The 13,484-nt window shown below is 44.0% G+C and overlaps 1 non-coding gene across 1 annotated transcript; it reads right to left on the reverse strand.

The window, feature by feature from the left end:
* Nucleotides 1–238: 238 nt before the first annotated feature.
* On the reverse strand, nucleotides 239–309 carry trnag-ccc. The gene has a single exon. It is a non-coding gene; the product is annotated as a tRNA-Gly (tRNA).
* Between the last annotated feature and the right edge of the window lie 13,175 nt (nucleotides 310–13,484).

The following is a 13,484-nucleotide window of genomic DNA, read 5'->3' on the forward strand; positions in this document are numbered from 1 at the left end:
TGCGATTAATCTTTAGTTTTAGAATAATTACGACTTTTTAATGAACAAAAATAACACGCGTCTGGGAAACCCACGTGACTGATCACAATTTGGCAACGTTTAGCTCGGACCTTTGGAAATGTTTGCTTTGCTTTCGTGCGGAATAAAAACAAACACATTGGTAACGGTGGACAAATTACTCAATCCATACCGTTTTCAAAATTATTTTGATAAGGAGTTTGGCCAGAGAAAAAAAACGTGCGCCGCCCGGGAATCGAACCCGGGTCGAAAGAATGGGAATCTTCCATGATACCATTACACCAGCGGCGCAGATGATTTAAGTTGGAAATCGAAGGATGATAGTGATGAGATACATGATTTCATAATTCAAATGATTACATATGCGTTTGTTGCATATTAGCTTTTATTCTTTGTAAAACATTTTAGAAAAAACAAATGGGAAGGAATATACCTATGCATAACATTAAATAGGCCTATACTTCAGAATAAATAGGCCTACCCCATGTAAAAATGTACAGAATGGTTACCTGGAGGGTCATGCTATTTCAATTTTAGTCAATCTAGTCCAGGGTGGGGGGGTCATGTAATTTATCATTGGTGCCATTTCAATATTTCTCAGTGTTAGAATGAGTTGCTTATTAGCAGTGGTGGAAAAAAAGTACGCAAGTGTCATACTTGAGTAAAATTAAAGATATCTTAATAGAAAATGACACAAGTAAAAGTGAAAGTCACCCAGTAAAATACTACTTGGGTTAAAGTCTAAAGGTATTTGGTTTTAAATATACTTAAGTATCTCAGGTAAATGTAATTGCTAAAATATACTTAAGAATGAAAAAAAGTGTAAATTATTTCAAATTCCTTATATGAATTAACCAAACCAGATGGCACCATTTTCTTTATTTACGGATAGCCAGGGGCACACTCCAACATTGAGAATGAATTTACAAGCGAATAATTTGTGTTTAGTGACTCCGCCAGAACAGAGGCAGTAGAGATGACCATGGAAATTCTCTTGATCCAGGCTGTATCACATCTGGCTGTGATTGGGAGTCCCATAGGGCAGGGCACAATTGACCAGGCTTCATTCAGGTTTGGCCAGGGTAGGCTGTCATTGTAGATAATAATTTGTTCTTAACTGACTTGTTAAATAAAGGTTACATAATAGTTAAATAAAGGTTAAATAAAAAATAAATTGATAAGTGTGTGAATTGGACAATTCTCCTGTCCTGTTAAGCATAAAAAATGTAACGAATACTTTTGGGTGTCATGGAAAATGTATGGAGTAAAAAGTAAATTATTTATATCGGAGGACGCATGACTTTCAACCTTCGTCTCTCCCGAGCCCGTACGGGAGTTGTAGCGATGAGACAAGATAGTAGCTACTACAACAATTGGATACCACGAAATTGGGGAGAAAAAGGGGTGAAAAAAGAGTTACACATTGTCCAGAGACATTGTCCAGGACCTCGTCAAATATCAAGTTGGTCTCCAACTTTCCATGGAAAGTTATATAAAAGTTATATTATGTATTATATATATATAATATATATTACGCCGTCCTGTATGTAGGCTACTGTACATGTACATTGACAGCTATTGTATGGAGATGATAATTAACCAATCCATCAGTGCAGTATGTTACTTGTCATGTCACTTGCTCAATTCTTAAGACAGAGGAATGTTCTCGATAATGTCATGCTGGTAGGGTGTCAATAGATGTGAGGATATCCCATTTGTTTGGTTTTAAAGAGGAGGACACATGACTTTCAACCTTCAACTCTTCTTCAAGAGACCTAGCTCATTTGTTGGAGTGGGTACTCTTGTGGGTCTTAAAGATAATTTTTCGTTTCCCCTTGCTTTCTCCCCTCTCCGTGCCATCCTGCGGTGGGGCAACCAGTCCAAGTCTCTCTAGGTATTTATCGACTCGGGGGCCGATGTGAGTCTTATTGACATTACTTTGGCATCCGAGCTGGGCATCCCCACTCAACCTTTCTCCATTCCCATGGGTGTTAAAGCACTGGACAGGCGTTCTATAGGCCGGGTCACCCACCAGACCACCATGTCAACCTACGAGTGTCGGGGAACCACAGCGAGACGATCCAATTCCTGCTGGTTGAGTCTCCACAGGTTCCTGCGGTATTGGGATTCTCTTGGCTCCGGTGACACAATCGCTCTATTGACTGGTCTACTGGTGCCATCGTGGGCTGGAGTCCGTTCTGCCACACTCATTGCCTGAAGTTAGCTCTGCCTGCCTCGGGATGTCTTCCTGGGGGCTTGGAAATTGCCCCGGACCTCTCCGCCAATCCCACGAAGTACCAGGACCTCTGGGAGGGGTTCAGTAAGTCTCTTCGACGGCCAACCGGCGTACATGGTAAGGCGTCTCCTGAAGGTTCGACCCCGGGGCAGGGGATTCCAGTACCTGGTTGACTGGGAGGGTTATGGCCCGGAGGAGAGGTGCTGGGTCTCCGCCAGGGACATCTGTCAGGCCCTGTTTCATCTGTCTTTGTGATTGTCTCCACCCTCCTCCAGGTATCGCCCATCTTCCCCATTATCCCCTGTAAATATATATTTGTCCTTTCTGCCTGCCTGCCGTCCAGTACCTTTACCCTCTACTCTGAATTACCGACCTCTGCCTGACCTGAGCCTGCCTTCCGGTACCTTTTCCCCATTACTCTGGATTACTGACCTCTGCCTGACCTTTGCCTGCCCGTGTTCTAATTAATAAACTTTTGTTACTTCGACATTGTCTGCACCTGGGTCTTACCTTCAAATGTGATAGCAGCTGTACTTTACTTTACTATTTATATTTTTGACAACTTCTACTTCACTACATTCCTAAGGAAAATAATTTACTTTTTACTCCATACATTTTCCATGACACCCAAAAGTATTCGTTACATTTTTTATGCTTAACAGGACAGGAGAATTGTCCAATTCACACACTTATCAATTTATTTTTTATTTAACCTTTATTTACAGTGCCTTGCGAAAGTATTCGGCCCCCTTGAACTTTGCAACCTTTTGCCACATTTCAGGCTTCAAACATAAAGATATAAAACTGTATTTTTTTGTGAAGAATCAACAACAAGTGGGACACAATCATGAAGTGGAACGACAAAACTGCTGTTCACAAATGCTCTCCATCCAACCTCACTGAGCTCAAGCTGTTTTGCAAGGAGGAATGGGAAAAAATGTCAGTCTCTCAATGTGCAAAACTGATAGAGACATACCCCAAGCGACTTACAGCTGTAATCGCAGCAAAAGGTGGCGCTACAAAGTATTAACTTAATGGGGCTGAATAATTTTGCACGCCCAATTTTTCAGTTTTTGATTTGTTAAAAAAGTTTGAAATATCCAATAAATGTCGTTCCACTTCATGATTGTGTCCCACTTGTTGTTGATTCTTCACAAAAAAAAACAGTTTTATCTCTTTATGTTTGAAGCCTGAAATGTGGCAAAAGGTCGCAAAGTTCAAGGGGGCCGAATACTTTCGCAATGCACTGTAACTATTATGTAACCTTTATTTAACAAGTCAGTTAAGAACAAATTATTATCTACAATGACAGCCTACCCTGGCCAAACCTGAATGAAGCCTGGCCAATTGTGCCCTGCCCTATGGGACTCCCAATCACAGCCAGATGTGATACAGCCTGGATCAAGAGAATTTCCATGGTCATCTCTACTGCCTCTGTTCTGGCGGAGTCACTAAACACAAATTATTCGCTTGTAAATTCATTCTCAATGTTGGAGTGTGCCCCTGGCTATCCGTAAATAAAGAAAATGGTGCCATCTGGTTTGGTTAATTCATATAAGGAATTTGAAATAATTTACACTTTTTTTTTAGCCATTACATTTACCTGAGATACTTAAGTATATTTAAAACCAAATACCTTTAGACTTTAACCCAAGTAGTATTTTACTGGGTGACTTTCACTTTTACTTGTGTCATTTTCTATTAAGATATCTTTCATTTTACCAAACAAATGGGATATCCTCACATCTATTGACACCCTACCAGCATGACATTATCGAGAACATTCCTCTGTCTTAAGAATCATGGCATTAGAACAACTGTCCATTACACCTTACTATTGCATAAGCTTTGGGAAGGGGTTATCTTTAGAGAAAAGTTGTCTCTTATGACTGCCTGATTTGATTGATTCTGGGTGCTGAGATTAGAGAAAAGGGGAGAGCATGCAGAAGCAACTAACCAATATTCATATTGTATTGTATATGGTGTCAGAATGTAATACTCAGAGGCAGCAACGTGGTGTCTGAAATACTTCCTGTGTACGACTTTTGTTGTGTTTATAATAATATTGAGGCCCTGTACGTTAACACCATCACAAGTTCGTAAAGTTTGTGTGGAAGAGGAGGAAACATGGTTGTTATCCATCCATAATGATAAGCCACCAAGTTTAGATAACCTAGATGGGAAACTATTGAGAATAGTAGCGGACTGTATTGCCATGTCTTTATCCAAAGCCTAAAGGAGTGTGTGTGTCCACAGGCGTGGAAGGAAGCTAAAGTAATTCCACTGCCTAAAAATAGTAAAGCACTCTTTGCTGGCTCTTACAGACTTCAAATCAGATTGCTCTTATTAAACTGATGGAGTGAATTAAGTTTGAACAAATGCAATGCTATTTTTTAAAGAACGAGTTAACTACTGACTTTCAGCATGCATATAGGGAAGGGCACTCAACTTGTACTGCACTGACTCAGATAACGAATGATTGGCTAAGATAATGGATAATAAGATGATAGCTGGAGCTGTACTGTTTCAGTGTAGCCTTGCTGTTATTGATCATGATTAGTTATTGAAAACACTCACTTGTTATGGCTTTACATCACCTGCCATCACATGGTTGGAGAGTTACTTATCCAATATAACTCAGAGATTATTCTTGAATGGAAGCTTTTCTAACATCAGATATGTACAGTGCGATATTCCTCAATACGGTTTCCTTGGGCTGTAACTCTTCTCTATTTTTACAAATGATTTGCCACCAAAAATTTTAATTACTATGTATGCTGATGATTGCACACTCTACACATCAGCACCAACAGCCGGTGAGCTCACTGAGACTCTTAGCAAGGAGTTACAGTCAGTGTCAGAATGGGTAATTAACAATAAACTGGTCTTAAATACAGTACCAGTCAAAAGTTTGGATGCACCTACTCATTCCAGGGTTTTTCTTTATTTTTAATATTTCCTACATTGTATAATAATAGTGAAGACATCAAAACTACGACATAACATATGGAATCATGTAGTAACCAAAAAAAGTGTTAAACAAATCAAAATATATTTTAGATTTTAGATTCTATATCATGCACTACTTTTAAAGCCCTATCAACATTTGTGACTGTAAAGGAAATAGGGTGCCATTCCCTGTCAAGTGCATAGTAGAGAACAGTGAGAGTACAAAGGAAAATAATGTAATATTGGTTAGTCTTACGTTTCCCACAATGTAAGGGATTTGGTTGTGGAGTGTGACTTGTCTGGCTCAAACTTTTCAGGGTTTTGTCTACATTAACATAGTGTGAGAGAAATGAGCTGTTAATAGATGGATCATCATATTCAAATAATCACATTTAAGGCTGTTAAAAACAGTTAATGCAATTTAATATTGGCACTATAATAAGGAATTGAAAACCTGATCTTGTACTTGAATCTGTGCCTGAAATTCACTACTCGATTAAGGTACCTTACAGATAATTGTATGTGTATGGGTACAGAGATTGGATAGTCATTACAGAATTCTGTCTATAAAAAAATGTCTATAAACCAAATTCCCAATTTGACATTATGGGGTATTGTGTGTAGATCAGTGACACAAAATCTAAATTTAGTCGATTTTAAATTCAGGCTGTAACACAACAAAATATGGAAAAGGTTAAGGGGTGTGAATAATTTCTGAAGGCACTGTACCTGACCAACATTGAAAACTCAATGCCCCTTTTGCAAAAAATATTTGCTGAATACTCAAAAAAGTCAGGAAGTAAAATTATCATGAATAATAAATAATAATAGGAAAAATACAAAAATAACTTACGGATCTACAGCAATCCTTTAAGTGAACCAATAAAAATATTGGAAACTTAGGATGCTTAATAAGTGACAAAACAACAAATAGATAAATAACTCCCTGATAAAATAAAGGTTAAATAAAAAAATTAAAACATTTAAAAGTACAGTATATTGTTCATTGTCCTACGGTTCTTCAATAAAAAAACATACTGTATATTGTTTATTGTGCTATGGTTCTTCGAGACTTACTGTATATTGTTCGTTGTGCTATGGTTCTTCAATAGAAACTCACAGTATATTGTTCCTTGTGCTTTGGTTCCAAGTGTCACGGCAGATTTCCTCCTCTTCCTCTGAAGAGGTGTAACAAGGATCGGACCAATACCCGGCGTGGTAAGTGTCCATGGTTTTTAATGTGAAAAACTGAACATCAACACATATACAAAATAACAAAGTGAACTGGCAACGAAACAGTCCTGTGTGGCACAGACACAGGAAACAATCACCCACAAATCACCCAAAGAATATGGCTGCCTAAATATGGTTCCCAATCAGAGACAACGATAAACACCTGCCTCTAATTGAGAACCAATCTAGGCAACCATAAACTTACATAAACACCTAGAAAGGCACAGCCCCATAAACTTACAAAAACCCCTAGACAAGTCAAAACACATAAATCCCCCATGTCACACCCTGACCTATCCAAAATAATAAAGAAAACAAAGATAACTAAGGCCAGGGCGTGATAGAAGCCCCCCCCCCCCCAAAGGTGCGGACTCTTGGCCGCACACCTAAATCCATAGGGGAGGGTCTGGGTGGGAGTCTGTCCACGGTGGCGGCTCTGGTGCGGGACGTGGACCCCACTCCACCATAGTCTTAGTCCGCTTTAGTCTCTTCCTAGGAACGGCGACCCTCGCCGCCGACCTAGGATTGGCAACCCTACTAAATGGCCCCACTGGACTGAGGGGCAGCTCCGGACTGAGGTAGCTCAGGACTAAGGGGTAGCTCAGAACTGAGGGGTAGCTCAGGCTGGTTGACGGCTCTGGCAGCTTCTGACTGACTGACGGCTCTGGCAGCTTCTGACTGACTGACGGCTCTGGCGGATCCTGGCTGACTGGCGACTCTGGCAGCTCCTGACTGACTGACGGCTCTGTCGGATCCTGGCTGAATGGCGGCTCTGGCGGATCCTGGCTGACTGGCGACTCTGGCGGATCCTGGCTGACCGGCGACTCTGGCGGATCCTGGCTGACTGGCGGCTCTGGCGGATCCTGGCGGCTCTGGCGGATCCTGGCTCAATGGCGGCTTTGGCGGCTCCTGGATGAATGGCGGCTCTGGCGGTTCCTGGATGAATGGCGGCTCCTTGCAGACTGGCGGCTCTGGCGGTTCCTTGCAGACTGGCGGCTCTGGCGGCTCCTTGCAGACTGGCTGCTCCTTGCAGACTGGCGGCTCTGGCGGCTCCTTGCAGACTGGCAGCTCTGGCGGCTCAGGACAGACGGGAGACTAGCAGCTCTGGACAGGCGGGAGACTCTAGCAGCTCTGGACAGGCGAGGCGCACTGTAGGCCTGGTGTGTGGTGCCGGCACTGGTGGTACTGGGCCGAGGACACGCACCTCCGGGCGAGTGCGGGGAGGAGGAACAGGGAGTACTGGGCTCTGGACACGCATAGGAAGCCTGGTGCGGGGTGCTGCCACCGGAGGGCTGGTGCGTGGAGGTGGCACTGGATAGAACGGACCATGCAAGCGCACCGGAGCTCTTGAGCACCGAGCCTGCCCAACCTTACCTGGTTGAATGCTCCCGGTCGCTCCTGGCTGACTGGCGACTCTGGCAGCTTCTGACTGACTGACGGCTCTGGCGGATCCTGGCTGAATGGCGGCTCTGGTGGATCCTGGCTGACTGGCGACTCTGGCGGATCCTGGCTGACCGGCGACTCTGGCGGATCCTGGCTGACTGGCGGCTCTGGCGGATCCTGGCGGCTCTGGCGGATCCTGGCGGCTCTGGCGGATCCTGGCGGCTCTGGCGGATCCTGGCTGAATGGCGGCTCTGGCGGCTCCTGGCTGAATGGCGGCTCTGGCGGCTCCTGGATGAATGGCGGCTCTGGCGGTTCCTGGATGAATGGCGGCTCCTTGCAGACTGGCGGCTCTGGCGGTTCCTTGCAGACTGACGGCTCTGACGGCTCCTTGCAGACTGGCTGCTCCTTGCAGACTGGCGGCTCTGGCGGCTCCTTGCAGACTGGCAGCTCTGGCGGCTCAGGACAGACGGGAGACTAGCAGCTCTGGACAGGCGGGAGACTCTAGCAGCTCTGGACAGGCGAGGCGCACTGTAGGCCTGGTGTGTGGTGCCGGCACTGGTGGTACTGGGCCGAGGACACGCACCTCCGGGCAAGTGCGGGGAGGAGGAACAGGGAGTACTGGGCTCTGGACACGCATAGGAAGCCTGGTGCGGGGAGCTGCCACCGGAGGGCTGGTGCGTGGAGGTGGCACTGGATAGAACGGACCGTGCAAGCGCACCGGAGCTCTTGAGCACCGAGCCTGCCCAACCTTACCTGGTTGAATGCTCCCGGTCGCCCTGGCAGTGTGGCGAGGTGGAATATCCCGCACTGGGCTGTGCAGGCGAACCGGGGAACTGCGTAAGGCTGGTGCCATGTAAGCCGGCCCAAGGATACGCACTGGAGACCAGATGCGTAGAGCCGGCTTCATGGCACCTGGCTCGATGCCCACTCTAGCCCGGCCGATACGAGGAGCTGGTACAATGCCTTGAGAAAGTATTCGGCCCCCTTGAACTTTGCGACCTTTTGCCACATTTCAGGCTTCAAACATAAAGATATAAAACTGTATTTTTTTGTGAAGAATCAACAACAAGTGGGACACAATCATGAAGTGGAACGACATTTATTGGATATTTCAAACTTTTTTAACAAATCAAAAACTGAAAAATTGGGCGTGCAAAATTAATCAGCCCCCTTAAGTTAATACTTTGTAGCGCCACCTTTTGCTGCGATTACAGCTGTAAGTCGCTTGGGGTATGTCTCTATCAGTTTTGCACATCGAGAGACTGACATTTTTTCCCATTCCTCCTTGCAAAACAGCTCGAGCTCAGTGAGGTTGGATGGAGAGCATTTGGAAACAGCAGTTTTCAGTTCTTTCCACAGTTTCTCGATTGGATTCAGGTCTGGACTTTGACTTGGCCATTCTAACACCTGGATATGTTTATTTTTGAACCATTCCATTGTAGATTTTGCTTTATGTTTTGGATCATTGTCTTGTTGGAAGACAAATCTCCGTCCCAGTCTCAGGTCTTTTGCAGACTCCATCAGGTTTTCTTCCAGAATGGTCCTGTATTTGGCTCCATCCATCTTCCCATCAATTTTAACCATCTTCCCTGTCCCTGCTGAAGAAAAGCAGGCCCAAACCATGATGCTGCCACCACCATGTTTGACAGTGGGGATGGTGTGTTCAGCTGTGTTGCTTTTACGCCAAACATAACGTTTTGCATTGTTGCCAAAAAGTTCAATTTTGGTTTCATCTGACCAGAGCACCTTCTTCCACATGTTTGGTGTGTCTCCCAGGTGGCTTGTGGCAAACTTTAAACGACACTTTTTATGGATATCTTTAAGAAATTTCTTTCTTCTTGCCACTCTTCCATAAAGGCCAGATTTGTGCAATATACGACTGATTGTTGTCCTATGGACAGAGTCTCCCACCTCAGCTGTAGATCTCTGAAGTTCATCCAGAGTGATCATGGGCCTCTTGGCTGCATCTCTGATCAGTCTTCTCCTTGTATGAGCTGAAAGTTTAGAGGGACGGCCAGGTCTTGGTAGATTTGCAGTGGTCTGATACTCCTTCCATTTCAATATTATCGCTTGCACAGTGCTCCTTGGGATGTTTAAAGCTTGGGAAATCTTTTTGTATCCAAATCCGGCTTTAAACTTCTTCACAACAGTATCTCGGACCTGCCTGGTGTGTTCCTTGTTCTTCATGATGCTCTCTGCGCTTTTAACGGACCCCTGAGACTATCACAGTGCAGGTGCATTTATAGACTTGATTACACACAGGTGGATTGTATTTATCATCATTAGTCATTTAGGTCAACATTGGATCATTCAGAGATCCTCACTGAACTTCTGGAGAGAGTTTGCTGCACTGAAAGTAAAGGGGCTGAATAATTTTGCACGCACAATTTTTCAGTTTTTGATTTGTTAAAAAAGTTTGAAATATCCAATAAATGTCGTTCCACTTCATGATTGTGTCCCACTTGTTGTTGATTCTTCACAAAAAAATACAGTTTTATATCTTTATGTTTGAAGCCTGAAATGTGGCAAAAGGTCGCAAAGTTCAAGGGGGCCGAATACTTTCGCAAGGCACTGAATGTACCGCACCGGGCTATGCACCCGCACTGGGGACCACAGCAAAACAGTGCCTGCCCGGTCTCTCTCGCCCTCCGGTAAGCAGAGGAAGTTGGCGCAGGTCTCCTACCTGGCTTCGCCACACTTCCTGTGTCCCCCCCCCCACATCCATTTTTGGGGCTGACTCTCGGGCTTCCATCCGCGCCGCCGTACTGCCTCCTCATACCAGCGCCTCTCCGCCTCTGCTGCCTCCAGCTCTTCTTTGGGGCGGCGATTTTCTCATGGCTGTGCCCAGGGTCCTTTCCCGTCTAGGATCTCCTCCCAAGTCCAGAAGTCCTGATTGCGCTGCTCCTCCTGCCGCTGCTTGGTCCTGTTTTGGTGGGTGATTCTGTCACGGCAGATTTCCTCTTCCTCTGAAGAGGTGTAACAAGGATCGGACCAATACGCGACGTGGTAAGTGTCCATGGTTTTTAATGTGAAAAACTGAACATCAACACATATACAAAATAACAAAGTGAACTGGCACTGAAACAGTCCCGTGTGCCACAGACACAGGAAACAATCACCCACAAAATACCCAAAGAATATGGCTGCCTAAATATGGTTCCCAATCAGAGACAACGATAAACACCTGCCTCTAATTGAGATCCAATCTAGGCAACCATAAACTTACATAAACACCTAGAAAGGGCACAGCCCCATAAACTTACAAAAAAAACCCTAGACAAGACAAAACACATAAATCCCCCATGTCACACCCTGACCTAACCAAAATAATAAAGAAAACAAAGAGAACTAAGACCAGGGCGTGACACCAAGCTGTTTAAAGGTACAGTCAACTTAGTGTATGTAAACTCCTGACCCACTGGAATTGTGAGACAGTGAATTATAAGTGAAATAATCTGTTAACAATTGTTGGAAAAATTACTTGTGTCATGCACAAAGTAGATGTCCTAACTGACTTGCCAAAACTATAGTTTGTTTACAAGACATTTGTGGAGTGGTCGAAAAACACGTTTTAGTGACTCCAACTTAAGTGTATGTAAACTTCCGACTTCAACTGTATAGTCACCCTTTCAAGCTGCTACTAGCTTTCACGGTTCCTAAGGCCAAAACTGAAATAGGATAAATATAATTTTCCTATAACGCTCCTTGGTCTGGGAACGAGCTGCAAAAGACTAAAACTGGAGGAGAGGGTATCAATTGTTGAGTTTAAAGCTCTGATAGAGAAATGTTTTTTAATTGTATTTTGCTCTTTGTATATACACTGTACACGCTGACTACTTCCTGCAGACCTCTTGGCAAGGTCCCTCTCGCAAAAGAGGTTTCTAACCACAAATGGTATTTTCCTGGTTAAATTAAGGTAAACAAATACAAAATAACACACACAGATTTGCTGCTCCTATACATTATATACCAGCAGTAATTGCCCATCGTAGTTGAAGTTCAGCAAGCCCCGCCTGCCATTGTCAGGTATTATTTCAAGCCATTTAGGTTAACTGACCAATTCCGAGCACTCTGATTGAATCCATCCAAGAACTACAATAAATGAGAGAAGCACACAGGCACATAAATAACGGTCACAGGCAGTATAGTTCATTCAATGCCAATATACTGTAACCAAAGATAGGCTACAGTAGTAACAGTGCATTAGGGGGATTTTATTTGTTTTAACAGGAAACAAAATGAAATATGACAATGTCAAATTGAGCAACACTTTGCTAGCATTGAGAAAGTCCTCCAGATCAAATTGCTGCTCCATGCGCATGCTAGGGAACAATGACTCTTCTCGTACAGCCACTGAAACAAAGAGCACAGACAAGGAGGTATGCATGAGTAAACCCAGAAACAGTGTACAAAAGCTGTAATTCAGTTTAAAGGGCTGAGACTCCTTGTGATTGTGACGGAACATCATTGTGGAATGTGGGGGCAGTAAAACAGAAAAGTACAGATGCTCTTAGAGCAGCAATGGAGAGGTCAATGGTATATTGCTGAGGTGCTGGGCTGAATTTAGTGGGTATTAAAGCTGGTCTCTTCAACTGCTGTTGAAGTTTTGACTGATGTTGAGGCTGCTGAAAATATCCTTCTTCTGTGATAGAAACAACAGCAGGGGACAGAATCATATGAATTAGTTGGGATGTGTATTTATTATTTTACCTATGGGTAAATAGGTTTTTACAATAGCCAAGTACCTAAAGATTCCCTATGCACAGATATTTCCCAGTCGCCATCACTCACCTCAAAGTTCTGTACATGGGTCCAGCTCTGGTAGCCTAGGGTGTGGGCCTTCCCCCCCCATAAAACAACCAGGCTGATGAAGGGCCAGCAGAATACGAAGTTCCCCACCACAGCACTGTGGAATGATGTCAGAAAACAGCATCAGTCAATACTGTCAGGAGATGTAATGAAATACAGGGCCATGTCAGAAGAGGACAGGATATGTAACCTGTGGGAAGATGCAGAACAGGGCCCGTATTCCTAAAGCATCTCATATTAGGAATGCTGACCTAGGATCAGTTTTTCATTTTACATCACAATGAATATGATTACATGGACGTGGGAATTAATCCAAGATCAGCTCTCCTGCTTTTTGCCGCTTTATGAATACGCACCCTGATTTTCTAAACCAGTTATACTTCGCTTATGCTTTGAACAGGCCAATTGCTGTGTGTTCCAGTTGAGCATCTGGGCACGTGGAGTAAATGGTAGGGTAGAAGATCGCATTCCCAGAGAGTGAGCAGCCACCATCAGAAGCACCATGACCAGCATCACCATGCTGTGTCACCACCACTGCCCACCTGCAGAGCACGCCAGAGAGCACACAGACGTCAATCCACATCATTGATATGTCGCAAAATGTATGTCAACGTCATTATTTTATAAGTGATGGAAAAATGTGTGTGCCACTATAGGGAAAGCCAAGGGAGACAGTGTTTACCCACAGACTTCTGTATACATCTATCATAATTGTATTTGTTTGTTTAAGTGACACTCATGAAAAAGTGCTACTGAATTACTAGGCTACTCATCACTACAACACAAAACCTGTTGGTTTTACTACTTGATTGCTATTGAGATGTGTAGTAAACCAGTAGTGATTTATGTAGTAATT

Source organism: Oncorhynchus mykiss, chromosome 6 (genome assembly GCF_013265735.2).
Source record: "Oncorhynchus mykiss isolate Arlee chromosome 6, USDA_OmykA_1.1, whole genome shotgun sequence".
NCBI lineage: Eukaryota > Metazoa > Chordata > Actinopteri > Salmoniformes > Salmonidae > Oncorhynchus > Oncorhynchus mykiss.